The sequence below is a fragment of the Leiobunum rupestre genome, chromosome 5 (genome assembly GCF_980474605.1).
Source record: "Leiobunum rupestre chromosome 5, qqLeiRupe1.1.hap1, whole genome shotgun sequence".
Taxonomy (NCBI): Eukaryota; Metazoa; Arthropoda; class Arachnida; order Opiliones; family Sclerosomatidae; genus Leiobunum; species Leiobunum rupestre.
This window is the reverse complement of record NC_143388.1, coordinates 70,666,773-70,684,327: the sequence shown is the minus strand read 5'-3', so window position 1 is coordinate 70,684,327 and position 17,555 is coordinate 70,666,773. Positions and strand designations below refer to the sequence as shown.

The 17,555-nt window shown below is 38.7% G+C and overlaps 1 protein-coding gene and 1 long non-coding RNA gene across 5 annotated transcripts in view; both read left to right on the top strand.

Annotated features, from left to right (window-relative positions):
* The window catches only part of LOC149945783 (uncharacterized), a 44,903-nt gene extending 32,516 nt beyond the window's left edge, over positions 1–12,387 (top strand). Inside the window, exon 2 of the transcript XR_016480843.1 lies at positions 10,915–12,387. The gene's annotated coding sequence lies outside the window, so the exon portion shown is untranslated. The remainder of the gene's footprint in view (positions 1–10,914) is intronic.
* A 1,521-nt stretch (positions 12,388–13,908) lies between these two features.
* LOC149945782 (uncharacterized) lies at positions 13,909–16,167 on the top strand. 4 transcript variants are annotated; one of them, XR_016480899.1, is made up of 8 exons: positions 14,495–14,674; positions 14,740–14,827; positions 14,904–15,132; positions 15,200–15,262; positions 15,343–15,450; positions 15,510–15,626; positions 15,687–15,773; positions 15,830–16,167. It is a non-coding gene; the product is annotated as an uncharacterized LOC149945782 (long non-coding RNA). The 4 variants fall into 4 exon arrangements; XR_016480898.1 differs by having other exon boundaries at positions 14,496–14,674; positions 15,340–15,450; positions 15,859–16,166; XR_016480897.1 differs by having other exon boundaries at positions 14,496–14,674; positions 15,340–15,450; positions 15,830–16,166.
* Positions 16,168–17,555: the final 1,388 nt, after the last annotated feature.

Here is a 17,555-nt window from a genome sequence, read left to right as displayed (position 1 = left end):
ATTCAGTAATTTAACTTATGACAACATAAAATTAAAAAATTATTCCAATTTCGGTTCCTAGATGGTGCGAAAATATGATGAAAATCACGAAATTTTAAATTGACCATAAATTGGTCAAATTCAAATTTCACGCGGTCGACTGGCCGGAAATGATCTGAGGTATCCTTGCGCCGACTGTACTATATATTTTGTCTTTCTTAGCCTGCAACTGACTATAGTAAATACCAATTTTTTAGAAATCAGTAGATGTCACGAAATAAGTTTTGATAATTACGAATTGTTATTTCAGATGTCGCTTTTTACTGAAATTACCTCACAACCAGCCTTGGAAATAATGGTGGTCAGGTGATCAAAGACCTTTAATTAATTGCTCAGTCCAGTTTATTTATTAAAAATTTGGGGGGTCACTGGTCTAAATTCTGCTATGTGAAAGTATCTATATTATAAGGAGCGCTTGGTACGTTGGTCGTCGTCGTCGTCCGAGCTTTCAGGAATGATTGCATAGTCGGCCACGAAGCCAAAGGCGGGGCGGCGAGAAAGCGCCAGCGCGGGACGGCGAGAGAAGCTGCTGGCCTTCGCTTCGTTACTGAGGTGGTTCGACTATCTATTTTCTCCAAATCTGGCGTCCCTGAGAGTTGGGCCGTGTTTGTCCCAACACGCAAGACACCCGATATTCTCTCTCTTTCCACCGCGAATTTCGGAAGGGGGAAGGCGGTGAGTTTCGGAAACGGGGAGGGGCGATGGTTTCGGGGCCTTTGCGATTTGAAAGCAGCGTTGCTAGATAGCCAAAATCCAATTATAGACCCAAGGACTAAAAATTATATATTTCCAGTCCAAGTTATAGGCCATATTGTATTTGGCGGTAATTTCAATTTTGCATCGGATATCCCACTGATGTTTGATAAAATTTCTCTTTTAAATAAACCCAGTGACGTATAGTAAAATAAAACTTTTTAAATAAAAAAAATGCAAAATTATAAAAACACAGTTATCCATCGCATTTGTCAGCTGCGAGCCGAGAAATTCTTGGACGGTTAACGCTCTCAGTAAGAAATTTTCAAATTATACGATTTATAGGTCATCAATATCGCAAAGTCGGAAAAAACGTCCTATATAGTTCACTGTTAAAATTATAGGACACCGAAAATGGTAATTATCGCATGGGGGAAAGGGGGAGGGGGTCTTAGGGGGGAGGTCGATTATGGGGTTAAGGGTACCATGGCAATAATCGCATGGGACAAAAGGGAGTGAGCCTTACTGCGGTGGTTCGACTATGGAGAAAAGGGTTCTACGGTAATTATCACATGGAAAGAATGGGGAGGGGGTACCCCGGTCATTATCACATGGGGAAAAGGGGGAGGGAGGGCCTTACTGGAGGGGTTCTACTTTAGGGAAAAGGGCACCATGGAAAATCTCGCATGGGAAAAGGGGGAGGGGGTCTTACTGTGGTGGTTCGACTATGTAGAAAAGGGTTCAACGGTAATTATCACATGGAAAGAATGGGGAGGGGGTACCCCGGTCATTATCACATGGGGAAAAGGGGGAGGGAGGGCCTTACTGGAGGGGTTCTACTTTAGGGAAAAGGGCACCATGGAAAATCTCGCATGGGAAAAGGGGAAGGGTGCCTTACTGCGGTTGTTCGACTATGCGGGAAAGGGTGGCACGGAAATTATCCTATGGGCAAAAGGGGTTAGGGGGGGCGTACCGGGGTGGAGTGCCTCGAAACACACAACTAGCTGAGGGCCCGCCTGTAAGGCGGGCTTCTCGGCTAGTCTACATTATAAAACTCTAAGCCCCTTTCGTCGCATCTACATTATAAAACTCTGAGCCCCTTTCGTCGCATTTTTTTCTGACTCTCATTCGCGACTCTAACGTGGCATCGCCGCGGGTACACGGAGGTACACACCGAAGGTATGTCTAGCGCTTCGCCTTAATACTAGGTCATTGAGCATATTTCAGAAATCGGGTCTAACGTGACATCGCCGAAGGTAATTTCTCTGTGTAAAACCCGCGGTCGTTGCGCTTCGCCTTAATACTCAGTCAAGTATACATTTGGTCATTAAGTTTGTTTTTGGAATTTCGGATCGGATTTCGCACTGGCTCGAATTTCGCACTGTAAATCGGGACTCAAGGACGAGCGTATTTTAATTTGTTCGTCATGAGAGTAAATCAGCCTTTGGAATTGGATACAGGGGATTTCAAGGAGTACAGATAGGTTGAGTTATTTTTGCGGGGAAAAGAGTACCATGGAAACTCTCGCATGGGAAAGGGGGGGAGGGGGTACCACGGTAATTATCGCATGGCACATAGGGAGAGGGGGTCCCGCGGTTATTATCACATGGGAAAAGGGTGGATGGGACACCACGGTAGTTATCACACGGGAAAAGGGGGAGGGAGTACCAAGGTAGTTATCGCATGCGAAAAGGGGGGAGGGGTACCACGGTAATTATCACATTTGAAAAGGTGGGAGGGGGTACCACGGTTATTATCACATGGGGAAAAAGGAGAGGAAGGGCCTTACTGGGGTGGGCCTTACTGGGGTGGTTCTACTATGCGGAAAAGAGTTACTGGGGTGGTTCTACTATGGGGAAAAGAGTTACTGGGGTGGTTTTACTATGGGGAAAAGAGTTACTGGGGTGGTTCTACTATGGGGTAAAGAGTTACTGGGGTGTTTCTACTATGGGGAAAAGAGTTACTGGGGTGGTTCTACTATGGGGAAAGAGTTACTGGGGTGGTTCTACTATGGGGAAAAGAGTACCATGGAAATTATCCCCTAGGGAAAAGGGGGAGGAGGCCTTATTGGGCGGGGGGGGGGAGTTCGACTATGGGGTAAAGGATATCACGGCAATTATCGTGTGGAAAAAAGGGTCAGGGGCCTTACTACGGTGGTTCGACTATGGGGTAAAGGGTGCCACGCTAATTCTCGCATGGGAAACAGGGGGAGGTGGCCTTACTGCGGTGGTTCGAATATGGGGAAAAGGGTGCCTCGAAACACACCACTAGCTGAGGGCCCGCCTTACAGGCGGGCTTCTCAGCTAGTTAAAAATAAAGTAACTCGAAGCGTGCGAAACAGACTCGACGCGCAAAAGACAAAAGTCCACCGTAAATTTATTGATCTACAAATGGGAATGATCAAGGCCCAAATTGAAGAATGCAGAATACATTTTACTACGCAGGCAAGAATTATTTTACCATTAACATTGTCTAATAATAACACGAAAAGAAAAACGATATTTTCGTTTTGATAAATTTAAAATGTAATGTATTGTAAAATAATCTTAATACAGATTACGCTGTATTTTTTTAGAAGAAGGCGAATCATTATCGACACAGAAGTGTCCAGTTTAGGGTTTGTTGAATCATTCACAACATCAACAGTAAAATTATTTTTGGTATTATACCTTGTTTTTTACATTTCCTACATTATAATAAAAATTATTTAAATTCCTAAGATATAAGAATTTATTTATTATTGTTGCTATCATTTAAACAAAAAGGGGGACGCATTTCCCTTTTGACCTGATACCCAATGATAAAAAACCTTCCAAATATAATTACTGACATGTTTATTGAGCCCCTAACTGCATTTAGGGGTAAAAAATTACAGGAAGGTGATCCATATAAAAAATATCATCCAAATGAAATTCAAATCTACCGCCAAACTAATATTACGAGAAAAACAAGCATGGAGAATTGGAGATGGAGACAGCTTCCAACGGGGGCGCATTCTGGAAAAAAGTCTAGCCTCCGTTGAAAACGTTCGCTTTTATCTCTCTCCCTTTGTAATGGATTTCGCGATTTCTGTAGACCGAAGTAGAGGGGCTTATGGCGTAGTTTCAATTGTCTATCGTTTCTCCTTTTTATATTCCCGTTAAGATTCGAACTATTTTAAACTAGGTAGATATAATATTATAATCAGAATTAGATAAGGAGAAGTTACTACAGAGCCTGAAATTCCTTACAAAAGCGTGGGGGGTAAGTTTCTGTCGCGTTGAAAATTCAACCCCCTCATAAGGAGAGGAGATTCACGAGGGACGATGGGTAACGATACCGCCATCTTACGTGAGCTAACGAAATGAAAATATCGTCTGCTATATCTTACATTTTACAACTTACAAGGGGTACGTTCAGTAACGCTCATCAAAAACATCGCTGAGTAATCGATGCCAACATTTTGTTACTGTACGATTTTTCACGTTTCCTATTTGACGTCACGATAGGCATCCGCTGCTCATAAAAAAAACATCTCGGGGAGAAGGTTTTTTTGATGACTTTACGTCAAACGCGTCGGTGTTAACATTTATAGCCGCCATCTTTAAAAACAGCGCTGACTAAAATAACACCGTTCAGTAAATTCCTACGTCACTATGACGCTGAGCGGTCATCAAGCAAACATCAAGTAAAAACCGATTTTTCCCAGATTCGCGTTACTGAACGTACCCAAGGCTTAGATATTAAGTGTTGTTAGACAGGGATGACACCTATTAACCTAAGTTACTAATATATTTAAAAATAGATGTCAGTTTATTTGTTCAGTCAAGAACTGCGTTATTTAAAACATATGCTTCAATATTCTCTATATTTTTTATTTATCTTTAATGCCAAAATTCCTAAATACAAATTTACCTACTTCATAATTTAATTCTACATGATAATTAAAATGGATCATCTTTGAAATATCACAAACTTATGTTCCAACTACCACTGATGCTGTAAGGGTGTATTAACTCTTCGTTGATGTCAACATTGGTAAATTGGCGAGGGTTAAGACACTATTAATTTTTGTGTACACCGCAGAGGCGTCGGAACCGGGATCGGCAGGAGGGGCATTGCCCCTCCCTAGAATTTTGCTGGGAGGGGCAACTAATGTTATTGACCCCTCCAACCTTTGGTCAGTTGAAATCTTCAAAAGGCTCAAATTATCATTTTAAAAGCATATACAGTTTATAGAACCTCAACTGTGTTTAAATTTCAGTCTTTTCCCGCCAATTTACATAGTAATGACAAGTACACATGCATTCGGAGAAGCTACACTCCATTAAAAATTAACAAGACGTACGACGGTCAGAATACACACAATCCTTCTAATGTGTTAAGTTTGTTTGAGCTATTCACAGCAACCTGCAACGCCGGTATCACAACCAAAATATATCTACGGTAACACATATATACATATTTACACTTATTTGTTACTTCTAGTCATACTTTGAAAGCATCGAAGATACTTTCGATCAGTGTCACTATTATTTTTTACTTCTGATCACACTTATTTGTTACTACTAGTCAGCCGTTGAGTGTCACACTTATTTCTTCGGATTATACGACAAAGACTAGTTCAATTAGTTTCATCCTTATTTGTTACTTCTGGTCATACATTGAAAGCGCGACCCACTCTGAACGGCCTTGAAAAACGCTAGAGGGAAACCGGCGCGTAGACCTCTATAAACAAGCGGATTGACAATGTTGGAAATTGCTGGGCTCCGTATACGCTGCTCAAAAAACCTTACTTAAAATTAAGGAACATATTTGCAACTCTAGGTCATATGTAAACCACAGCTATTAAAAATCGAACTTAAATTAAGGAACGTTATGCCGACTTTCAGGCGGAAATATAAATGTCACGCTTATTTGTTACTTTTGGTCATAATAGAAAGGCCTCCGATAAGTGGCACACTTATTTGCTACTTCAGGTCATACGCGGTAAGCATCGCATATTACTCCGATAAGGGTCACGCTTATTTGTTACTTCAGGTCACACGTTGTAAGCATCGCATATTACTCCGATAAGTGTCACACTTATTTGTTACTTCAGGTCACACGTTGTAAGCATCGCATATTATTCCGATAAGTGTCACACTTATTTGTTACTTCAGGTCATACGTTGTAAGCATCGCGTAATACTCCGATAAGTGTCACACTTATTTGTTACTTTTGGTAATATTAGAACGGCCTCCGATAAGTGTCACACTTATATCTTACTTTGGGTCATATTAGAACGGCCTCCGATAAGTGTCTCACTTATTTGTTACTTTGGGTCATATTAGAACGGCCTCCGATAAGTGTCACACTTATTTGTTACTTTGGGTCATGTTAGAACGGCCTTGGAAAATTCCAGAGAGAAATTCGCGTAAAGTCTCTATAACCACCCGTATTCCCAATGTTGGAGTTGATGGGGGGACTTAAACGCTGTCCAAAAAACCTTACTAAGAATTAAAATTAAGCAACGAAATTACAATTCTAGGTTATATGGCAACCACAGCTATTCAAAAATATAACTTTCATGAAAGTCGGACCGAAGTTGTAGTTCAACTTAATCCTAACCTATCCAATAATATTTTTTTAAACGTTACCGGACTTAATTTTTAACAAAATATCAACCACACAAAGCCAAACTACCGAAAACGGTAAATTGGGCAAATGGCCAACTTCTTGGGCTTCGATTTCAAAAATTTAGAATGGCTATCAATGGCAATGCATTTACATTCGAACGAGATATCATTGACTCTTCTAGCCTTAACCGTTGAAGAGGTATGCGTGACACGGCGCCATCGGCATCGGCGGCAACGTCTACACTGTACGTGAGACTAATACACACAAATCCTTAGGATTGTGTGTAAAAACCATTCTCCAGACCCCTTTTCGTTTATTTTTGCCCCCTCCAACTTCTAGAACGTTCTTACGCCCCTGGTACACCGGGAGTTCCCGAGAGTTCAGGAAAGTTCACGGGAGTTCACAGGAGTTAAGGGGAGTTCACAGGAGTTCCAGAGAGTTATCGGGAGTTCAGGAGAGTTCAGGAGAGTTCCCGAGAGTTCAGGAAAGTTCACGGGAGTTCACAGGAGTTAAGGGGAGTTCACAGGAGTTCCAGAGAGTTATCGGGAGTTCAGGAGAGTTCAGGAGAGTTCCCGAGAGTTCAGGAAAGTTCACGGGAGTTCACAGGAGTTAAGGGGAGTTCACAGGAGTTCCAGAGAGTTATCGGGAGTTCAGGAGAGTTCAGGAGAGTTCCCGAGAGTTCAGAAAAGTTCACGGGAGTTCACAGGAGTTCCAGAGAGTTATCGGGAGTTCAGGAGAGTTCAGGAGAGCTCACGGGAGTTCAGTTGAGTTCGGGAGAGTTCTCGATGTAACTAGAATGATATTTGCAATACCCACTGATTACAACCGTAGCTTTGCTTGTTTTGTAACTTAGAAAGTCTACCTTCGTTAAGAATAAAGGATATCTTAAAAAGACAGCGTTTAAGACTAATCCGCCAGTTTCAAATCGGCGCGTGTTTTACCCTCGGGTTTACCATTAACAAAATCATTCTAGCTACTTTCTGATATATATGGTAGTCTATCGACGGATCTGGCAGCACATGAACGTGGGCTTAATATTTCGTCGCCTGAAAGCAAAAACTACGTACGTTTAACTACAATTTTACACGTTTTGACTAGACGTCAACAGCGTAATGGAATATTTTAGTGTAGAAATAATATAAATATAAAAAAGTACCATTATAGTACAATAGGTTGGAAATATGGGACATTTTGATTTATATTGTACGCTCTCAAAATAATAGCACCATTTATAAGGATTCTGATGTACCAAGAGCTTTAAATTTCGATCATTTAATTTTGTGCTATTATTGAAAGATAAGCAAACGCTATTTCTCTATTCCCCAACGAAACTAGCCTAGGTGGCGCAACGGCGCTGATTAAAAAAAACGTGTATAACTCGTCTGCTAAATTTCCTGCGTACAGACTATAGAGTTCAGCAGGACTAAAAACATTTGTTATTCTTTGGTTTAAGAGAATTTGGCTTATGTCCAGTCTTTAAATGAGCTGGAAATAAGACAATTTTGGTACCGATTATTTTACGCTTTAGCCAGAAAGTCGTACTATTACTATGCCTAAAAACTAAAAACTTGAGAAAAAAGGGGGAATATCTGCTGTGTCTCTAATTGTAAAAGTAAGAATATTTTCTGGATCTAAGTTTTTTTTAAACGTGCATTTGGGACTAGTATTTTTCTTATCTACCATCATAAATTGATTACAAATATCTTTTAAAACAAGAAATATGGCGTAGATAGCCGGAAAATAGTTAAGCCCATGCTAGCAACTACGCTCGGTGACTCGAGCTCCTCTCTCAAAAATCGTCTGCTCCCAAATTCATACGGGTTTGCCAGATAAACATTTTTATCTCTCTCTCTCTCTCTCTCTCTCTCTCTCTCTCTCTCTCTCTCTCTCTCTCTCTCTCTCTCGAAAAACCGGTCCAAACTTCAGCTCCTCCCGCGCCCCCTCCAAACTCAAAAGAGGGAAAGCACATAACGTTGATTTTATTAGAGTGTGAAGCAATGCTTAAAAGGAGTAGACAAGGAGAGCGAGCCTATCTGAAAGTTTCAAAGGAGCTCTACATTTTAAAATTAGGGGCCTCCAAAAGTGTTAAATTAGTTTCTTCTAAAATTGAAATCCAGTGCCTCTAAAATTTAAGCTGAAGCTTATGAAATAAAATCTGGGAACTTTAAAATATCATCGAAATGCTTTTTTAATTATGGCATATAGATAAACAAATAATTTCTTCATTCAAAAAACGAAAAGATTGCGGAAGCTCGACCCGATGCTCGACCTGCCTAATCGGTTTTCAAGTTAGACAGGGAGAAATCCTACCCTTAAGAATTCATGAAGAGTTCGAGTAGAGTTCGCCAGAAAAGGAAAGAATTCTTGGGAGTTTGAAAAGAGATCGAGGAGAGTTCGCCAGAAAAGGAAAGAATTCTTGGGAGTTTGAAAAGAGATCGAGGAGAGTTCGTGGGAGTTCTCTAGAGTTCAAGGGAGTTCATAAGAGTTCCAATAGCAAATGTACACCGGAGTTCTTTTGTGTCTTACCCCTCGTCCTTTTGCTCACTGGAACCCAACAGTTGAGCTATTTTCAGATTACTCTTAAATACCAATGTCTCGAGTTGCTTTTATACTGTTCTGATTTTGGCACTTACGCCAATAGTAATCTTATTACTGCATTTGTTAAGATTGATTCCATCTCTGACGATAGACTGAACAATAGATCTTCTATACGAACCACTTCTCCCTCAGTTCGGGGGCGCTTGTGTTCATTAAATGTATCATGTATGCAAAGTGCGAAATTTACGGTAAACTCTGCGTGGTCTCGCCAGTAGGGGGTTAAAAAGCACGTTGCTTTTTCTTTATTTTGCCACAGAGCTTGCGTTGCCCTTTATCTGAACTTGAATTACTAGATTCACCAATTGTGAGGACCGAGTAGAAATGCTGAAACGATAAAATAGAATATTCGTTCTGCTTTCTTCCTTCTAGCTGGTGGCGTTGGATCGCGTATTTGGAAATATCCTTAAGCATACTTCCCTATAAATAATTTTATTAGTAACTAAAGTTTTACTTTAATTGTTTAGTGAAATTGCAATTAAACCTTATGTAGACTTATATTAATATTTTAATGTAACATAACATAATAATTTAGTGACACATTCTTTATAGTAATGTATAATGATACATACATACATATACATATATATATATATTTCTTTCTCAATATATAATTTAAAATATATTATATAATACATAATTTATAATAAACTATATTTTATTTTAATATAATATATAATAACAGAATTAGATTAGAGGAAGTTATCATAGAGCTATAGAGCCCACAGTGGGCGCATTTGACTTATCACAGATAGAGGGGGAATACTAGGCGGGATGACATTTTGCCCCTCCCCCCCCCCCTCCCCTAAGACCAAGGTCGGTACATGGTGGAAGTTTATAGGAAGCCGATATAACCCTTGAATTTCTAAAACTTTGCGTTAGAAAGTTAGACAGATGCATTTAGAAATATTAAATTCCATCCTCCTAGAATGCATCAACTCAATATAGTTACTATTTAATTAGCAAATCTAAAACGAAAAATAAGTCTGTAGCTTGTAATTTCGATAACAAATTGGCAAATAATAACCAAACAACGGCAAAGAATACTAAGCCTTCGCCAAGTTTTAAATTTTTTTAATCGGAAATTAAAGAGAAAAACGATTCAAAAGCTAAAAAAATTATGAGGGTATGGATAATCTTCATTTGAAATTCGATAACGTCAAATATTACGTAGGGTACGGATGACTCAATATCTGTAAAACAAACCGTTAGTGAAGAAATAGAGCTAGTGGTATACCTATGAGTAATTATTTTACATATGTTTTTAGGTATATGCTTTGAAAACCAGCAACTGAAGGGTATTAGATAATATTTTGACCATTGGTGGCTTTCTTAAGTCTGTGCTTTGAAAAACCGTATTTCAAAATCTGCTAATTTATGTTTTATTGATGTGTTGGCACAATTTTAGACCTTTATATAAACAATTTTAAATAATGGAATTATTTTATTATAATAAACGTACTAATGTTTTCAAAATGAATATTTTGTTCAGTAATATAAAAATATGAAATAAATTATTATTACATATTAAGTCTAATTTAGAAGTCTGATATCAACATTGTGGTCAAAGGTAAACATTAAGTTGTAAAGTACACTGTTCACGAAATATAAATAAAGTTCAAAAAGCTAAGGCTAATAATAAAAATTTGTTTATGCTACGAATATGTGATTATTGAAATTTTTCAGAGTCACATAGATTAGAGAGCTGCAAGGAAACCGTTTTTTACCATTCACCATTGTTACCGCGGGAATCCCACGAGAATGGACGGGAATGGGATTAATATTTAGTTTTAGGGAATATAATGGATGGAAAACCAAATTTTTAAATCTGAATGGAATGGGAATGGAATTTTGTGTCTCGGGAATGGACTTTCCCCATTTTATATACATACTCAGTGATCGGCCCCTAGAATATAATTTTTTTACGAATAAATCGGGATAATCCAATGTAAGTATTTTTCATGAATGGGGGGGTGTCTCTTCTCACAGGCGATTTGCGCCGTTAACTCACACTAGAGCGGCTCTCGTATGCCAGGCGGTGACTCCCCTGAATTCCCTCCCTCCCTCCACACGGTGGCGAAGCGTGCTTCGTTTGCGGCTGGGAAAATCCGGAGGTGAGAGGAAAAGTTAGATTTAATTTCAGTTTCATTTCGAAAATTCTAGAATGTGCGATCTAGTCGGTGTCTTTAGCCTTGGTCTCACAGAGAAGTCGAAAGGGGTATTGTATTATAAATCAAAAATCGTCATAATTAAAGGAAAGTCAATGGGTTCAGCAGAATGGATCATAGCAACGTATACGTTATCCCTAAGTATAAATAGAATACATTCTTGGTATTATTATTATGTTCGAAATTATTTGCTTCGGGTATGGGAAAATCGGGAAATTAAGGTGGGCGGGGATGATAATATTTTCACAGGAATGGAATGGGAATGGATTTAATTGGAAAGTCACGGGAATGGTATGGTTGGGAATGAAACAAGTTGTATGGAAATGGGATGGTAATGGAATTTTGTGGTCGGGAATGGGCGGGAATGGTAACTTTTTTCTTCAAATGCAGCTCTCTAACATAGATGAATATCATTGGAGGACCAAAATTGCTTTGACCACAAGATCATGAAAATATCTTCAGAACATATTGACTTAAAAATGATGGTTGACAACTTCCTAACAGAAAATGAGAAAACCCTAACAAATCGCCACTCTCAAGATCGCCAAAGTTGAAACCCAACCGACCCGGCCTGAGAAATTGTTTTAAATTTTAAAACCGAACCGAACAGGCCCGATAAAATTGAAACCCGGCCCGACCCGAATAACTTGAACTTTTTATGTTAGTGTATACGCCTGTAATAAATGCTAGAGCGCTTGGAAATCTTAAAGAAACGCTTAAAAATTAGTGAACGTGCCAAGAGTATTATTAACACGTGATAATGGTTCGCTTTCTTAATGTAGAGATTTGCTGTGGCAAATAAAATAGAATCTTGGAGACCGGGTCACTAATATATAAAAAGCCCGACCCGACCGGGTCAGTTTTATGTAAAAAGCCCTTCCTGACCCGACCAACGCGGGTAAGCCCGCCTTTAGCGGGTGCAAGACTCATCTCTAGCTAGCCATGAATTTAGTGTTCACTCTGTTCGAAAAACCTTTGTCCGTTGCGATTTTTTGGGTAAAACGATACGCGGGGCCCCTAATAATTCCCGACAATTTCATAACCTCCAATGCGAAGTCCATCGTCGCCCTAATATACAAATATTGGTTCAAATAAAAAATGCGACGGTCTAATCCGTCTATATCACGAAAAGATATGTTTTAGATAGTTTAATAATTTGTAAAATGTGAATAGACAATACTACAATTAAAAAAAATTTAAAAACAATATTTGTAAGATTCATCTTTTTCGCCTTACAAAAGTTGAAAATGGGGCCCTCCAAAATCTTGGGGCCCTAGGGCAGTGCCCTATTTGCCCAATGAGAAAGATTCATATATCGAAAATGTCATTTTTATCGCCTTTCGATACAATTGGCAAAATTCGAGGAATGAGATAAAGTAAATAATGGTTCAATGTGACCGACGAGTAAGATATCTTCGCCATGACGTCATTGACCTCCAACACTGTAAACAAGTGTATTCGCTAAATCGGTTGTCTACCCCAGCCGTTTATGAACTGCTTTAGCTCCCAACGCAGATAATTATAAATAGTCGCAGTCACCGCCGTGGCAGCTTTTACTTATCCTCGTTATACGCACATATAATTTATTTCTATTCCCCGCTGGTTTTAAAGGGAACAAGATAACGGTAAGTTTTAATCTTATTATATATAAATAAATATATTTCGAGCTGTGACAATCCGTTGTGTATAATGTACCAACATAACAATAAAAATAACTGTTATCAAAAATGATAAGAGCTATTGCCCAATTAGGGTTAGTTAATCACACAGTCCCCCCACCCCGTTTCTTAATATTCTCAAGGCGAAATATAGTCATTCAGAGCTACTATATGGTCTTCCAGGATAAGGGTACCTCCAGGGGCTTATTGAAGGCGGTTGGAAAGGCCTTAATCCATCGTAATTGTTTTAGTCACTTTTCAGAATGTTTTTTCGGATTTTTCCGGAAAAGAAAATGGTTAATAAAAAAGACTCCGAGTACTTAATTTTGCCTCAGTTTTTCAACACGAGCCCCAAAAATTTGTCCAGGTTTTCCCCACTCGTTGAGTCTGATGATGTGCAAATAAGACTGTATTCAGCGTTGTCAGATCCTGATAATTTACTAATAAGTATCAATTAAAAAAGTACTCTGAAAATTGGCGGTAAAAACATTTTATAGTTGCTAAATTAATTTATTACAAATGTAACTATTTTAGCACCGTACGAACTTCAGTGTTTATTTTGTTGAGCAGGGCGGTGCAGAGGTTTCCTGGGGCCGGGGTCAAACTTACTCGCGGGCCCCTTCGATTTGCACCCCCCTCCCACCTTGAGCTTCTTCGATGGGCCCTACACCTACGGGCCCTCCTTGTGGACCCTCTTCGCCCGGGCCCCGGGGTTTTTCCCCCACTGCCCCCCTCTGCACGGCCCTGTTGTTGAGGCAGACATTAGAGTGTTAATTACTTAAGGAAATATGAAAGATGCTTAGGTCTAAGGTGGTGATTATTATTATTAATAATTATATAAAGTTTTGCAAAATTTACAGAAGGTTTTTGAAATTTTCATCTTGGGTTTTCTCCGAGGGGTAAGACACTCTGCGAACTCGGTGTACACTGCGAACTCTTGAAAATAAGTATCTTTAACAGTGCTAAATGCACGAACTCGGTGTACAGATTATCTGAGACTGTCTTACCCCTCGGTTTTCTCAAACATTGAAAGGACTTTGTTAGTTTAAAACAATAACACAAGATTTTGGATTACTTGGAAATACTATCCATTTAATAATTCACATGAAAATGTTTTAAGGATGACCCAACTTTTTGATATATGAAATCTTGCATTAGTTTGAAAGGATTTCTCTCCTTTTATGAAAAGGTTTGCGATGCCACTTAACTTGAAGTTGAGGGGGCTAGTCACTTAAGAAATCAGGTTTTTAAATCGTAGGTAATCACGGGAAATCGGTTAAGAAAATCTCTGGAATTCAGGGGCGGCTCCAGTTAAGAAATACGTGTAAGAAATCAATACAGCTTACTGTTTACATGGCGTCACGGTCTTTTATATGCAAGAGATACTGCAGCTACAGAAGAGCTACGTAACGTATAACTGCGGAGATCATAGACATAGGAACTATACTTATACCTAGACAAACTGCTGGATCTACGAAATTGAGGCCGGTTTTGAGCAATGGCGCTTTCTTATGCGTGATATGGACAAAATTATGTGGCGCCGCCTACGGCGTCTACGCGCGGCTAACTATACCTAGGCTATAGCCTTGACTATACTAAAAAAAGTAAGTCAGCTGTAAGATGTAAACAAAGGAAGTATGGAGGAATGTACCAATAAATTTCCAAATTATATAATGAAATGTGAGTAAATATTAATGATATTTATCTGTTAATGTAATACTTATGAATATATTAGTTTCAATATTAATATAAATAATAGCAGAAATACATGATAATAGGAATAAAAATAAACAGTGTCTGAGTATTTGACTATTGACATTGCAATCAAAGGATGTAAAATGGAGGTATAATTGTGGAAGGGATTCTACACACACTGATAAAGGATTAAAGAACTCTTATTGCCCTTGAAAAAGTATTAGCTTGGTGAGTCTTTTTCGAATAGCTTCTTTCTTCATTTGATTGTTTATGTCTCTGCTTATTTTCCTCAGCCTTATGTTAACGTATATTTTGATAATCTTTTTCATCAAAACATTAACGTGGTGTTGTGATCCAAGTTCGTCATCAAACATGTGTTCAGTAAGAGTTGGAAAAATATTGTCCGTTACTAACTGGCGCAGAACCAAACATTCTATTTTTAAGTCAATGTTTTTAGCCACAGTTTGAATTGATCCAAAGTATCTCACTGCCTTCTCGGTCAAGCTACAAATCTTGAGAACACTAGCTTAAAAGGAGAAGAAGTTTGGTTGGATCACCCTTTACATAGCTTTGACTTGATAGTGAGGAATGCCTTTCGTCTAAAGCGTGTAAACATGTTTCGGATTTTAATTCTTTTTGTAATTTCTTTACAACAAAACCAGCCATATAACGGATTATGTTTTCTCGTAAGATGTTGGATGTTGATGTTTCATCAGTAAGAAACATAATAAAGTCATCCATTTCTTCCTCTAGAGATTCTTCTTTAATAACTCTAAGTTCGTTGGTTGGAACTGGCACCATGCACAAATTTGGAACGTGAGTGTTGTCCAAAGCAATTAAGTGGCCACTTTTTTGATTTTCAATTTTAGTAACCAACGTGTTTTTGTATGCAGCAGTGAAGTTTCTACAAGTAGGATTGTTGTTCCAACCTCCTCGCTGACGAATTGTGTTAAAAACTTAAAATATAACTCTAAATGGTCCTGCGAAAGTTTTTAAGTTAAAAGGTACCTTAAAAAATAAACAATTGTTTGCAAAATCTGGTATTTTAAAAAATATACTTCAGTGGTCCATCAGGGGGAACAATGTACTTCTCTCCAATGTCCAAAACACTGTGAATTGTGACACCAAAACCAATAATGGCTGTCTTTCTTTGGCTTTAAAAAATCAAGTTGCCTTCCAGGTCTGTTAAATTGAATAGAAGTTCTTTAGTCTTCATTATGTAACATTTGGTTATTTCCAGGTTGGAAAGCCGAATTGGTGCCTTGTAACCTTTAGCCCATGGATTTCGAGAGTTCAATACCTCAAACAAACTGCAAGGGACAGTGAGGTAAGATACGGTGCCAAAATTGTGGAGAAAAGTTGCTTAAAAATTTTTTTTTGTAGATACCGATCAATTTTTTATATAAATTTAGATGTTGGCCCGCTTCCTTGAAACACTGGATCACCAGCCTCTTTCAAAAATTCTATGCTTTTTGCCACAGAACTGCTAACTGTTTGTGCGGCCAAGTTGACTTTCATTTTTTGAGTTTTAAACTGTATATGAAATTTTGATAATTTGTTAACCAACGTTAATCCTTCATATTCTTGATACCTCTGAAGGATGGCAATATATGCCCATTCGAATTTCTAAATATTTACATTAAATGTTGTTCAATTTCCTTTATAAATTTTTAAGGTGAATGTTAGATCACTTTTTCCGCTCGCAAAAACCGAAGGAATTGAGTCTTCCTTAAGAATTTTCCGCGTGAGATCTTTCGCTTTTTTGCCAATATGATAATCTGATTCTTTAAAGTGTTTTCCACAAACAAAGTGATACTTTAAGTTCAATCGATTTATTGCCTTAAGATATTTTGAGCACAAGTTTAAGTTAGATTGAGGTAATCTTTATTGGGAAAAATGGACAATACAAGGTTTTAAACAAAGACCTGAAATTGTTATGATAAAAACAAGAAATACTTGTGAAATGGTATTTTTTCCTTTGGTGACCGACTTTGACGATTGGAAGCCACACAAGTTTGTACCATTTTCAATTGTTTGATGTTTAAATTTACGTAAAATATTTTATTTCGCGTTGTATTTTACCAAAAACTAACTTTATTTTCGAAAATTAAACAATTTTTACAAGTCTCGGTAAGCAAATACGTTTTTGCGTCCAGCATTAGAATTTTCCGCTTTTTATAGTTTCTCCATTCTCCACCAAACGATTTGGTGGCGCCACGGAATTTTGTCCATATCACACATGAGACGTGCGTGGGACTGAAAACCGGGCACAAAAAGCTAGTGCCTTCAGAATCTGCAATACTCCGTCTATGGCGGAGATAAATTTGCCAGAGCTTTCTGCGGAACTTTGACCGTCACTTATATGCTAAAGTTCTTGCAGCTGCAAGCCGAGTCACTGACTCCCTTCTGGAAAATCGAGACCAATGCCACGGCAGCTGCAGTGCTTAACGGTGAGGCGTTGACGACCGTTTCCGTTCCTTCTTCTAGAGGAGGCAAAGGCCAATGGAAAATGTACGATACACAGTGATGGGCGCGCTCGTATCTTTGGATACTTTTAGGATACGAGATGATACTTTATCCGAAAAATAAAAATAAAAATATACGATTTTGATATGATCTTCTACATTGCAAAATGATCGCGATAGAATTTTGAAGAAAAAAACTCGGCAGCGAACTATATTTGAAAAGATTCTTCTCTTACCTAGCCTAGCGAAAAAAAGAGCGGGAATAGAGCTAGTGCTTCCATTTGTTGTATTAGAAATTACACGATAGATTTTTTCTGGTTACTCTTCAATTTTGTTCGTATTTGAGAGGAAATATTTTAACGCCATCTAGATATGCCGATATACAATTATTTGAGCGGCGAACATCTCTCACGTGATACCGAAATATAGCCAAACCCGAAACACTGTTAAGTGATAGAAGGGAGAGGAGCGGTCAACGGTCGCGCGGTTTTTCTGCTGGGGGAGGGGGGATCATTCGCTCTATCACTAGGCAGACAGAAGAGGGAAAGCAAAGACTGATTCTAGCAATAAGAAGCTGCGCCGCGCAGCCTGAAAGGCGATTTCAAAACTAAAACCAAAACTCTCAAAAGTTATTGTTCCCACCG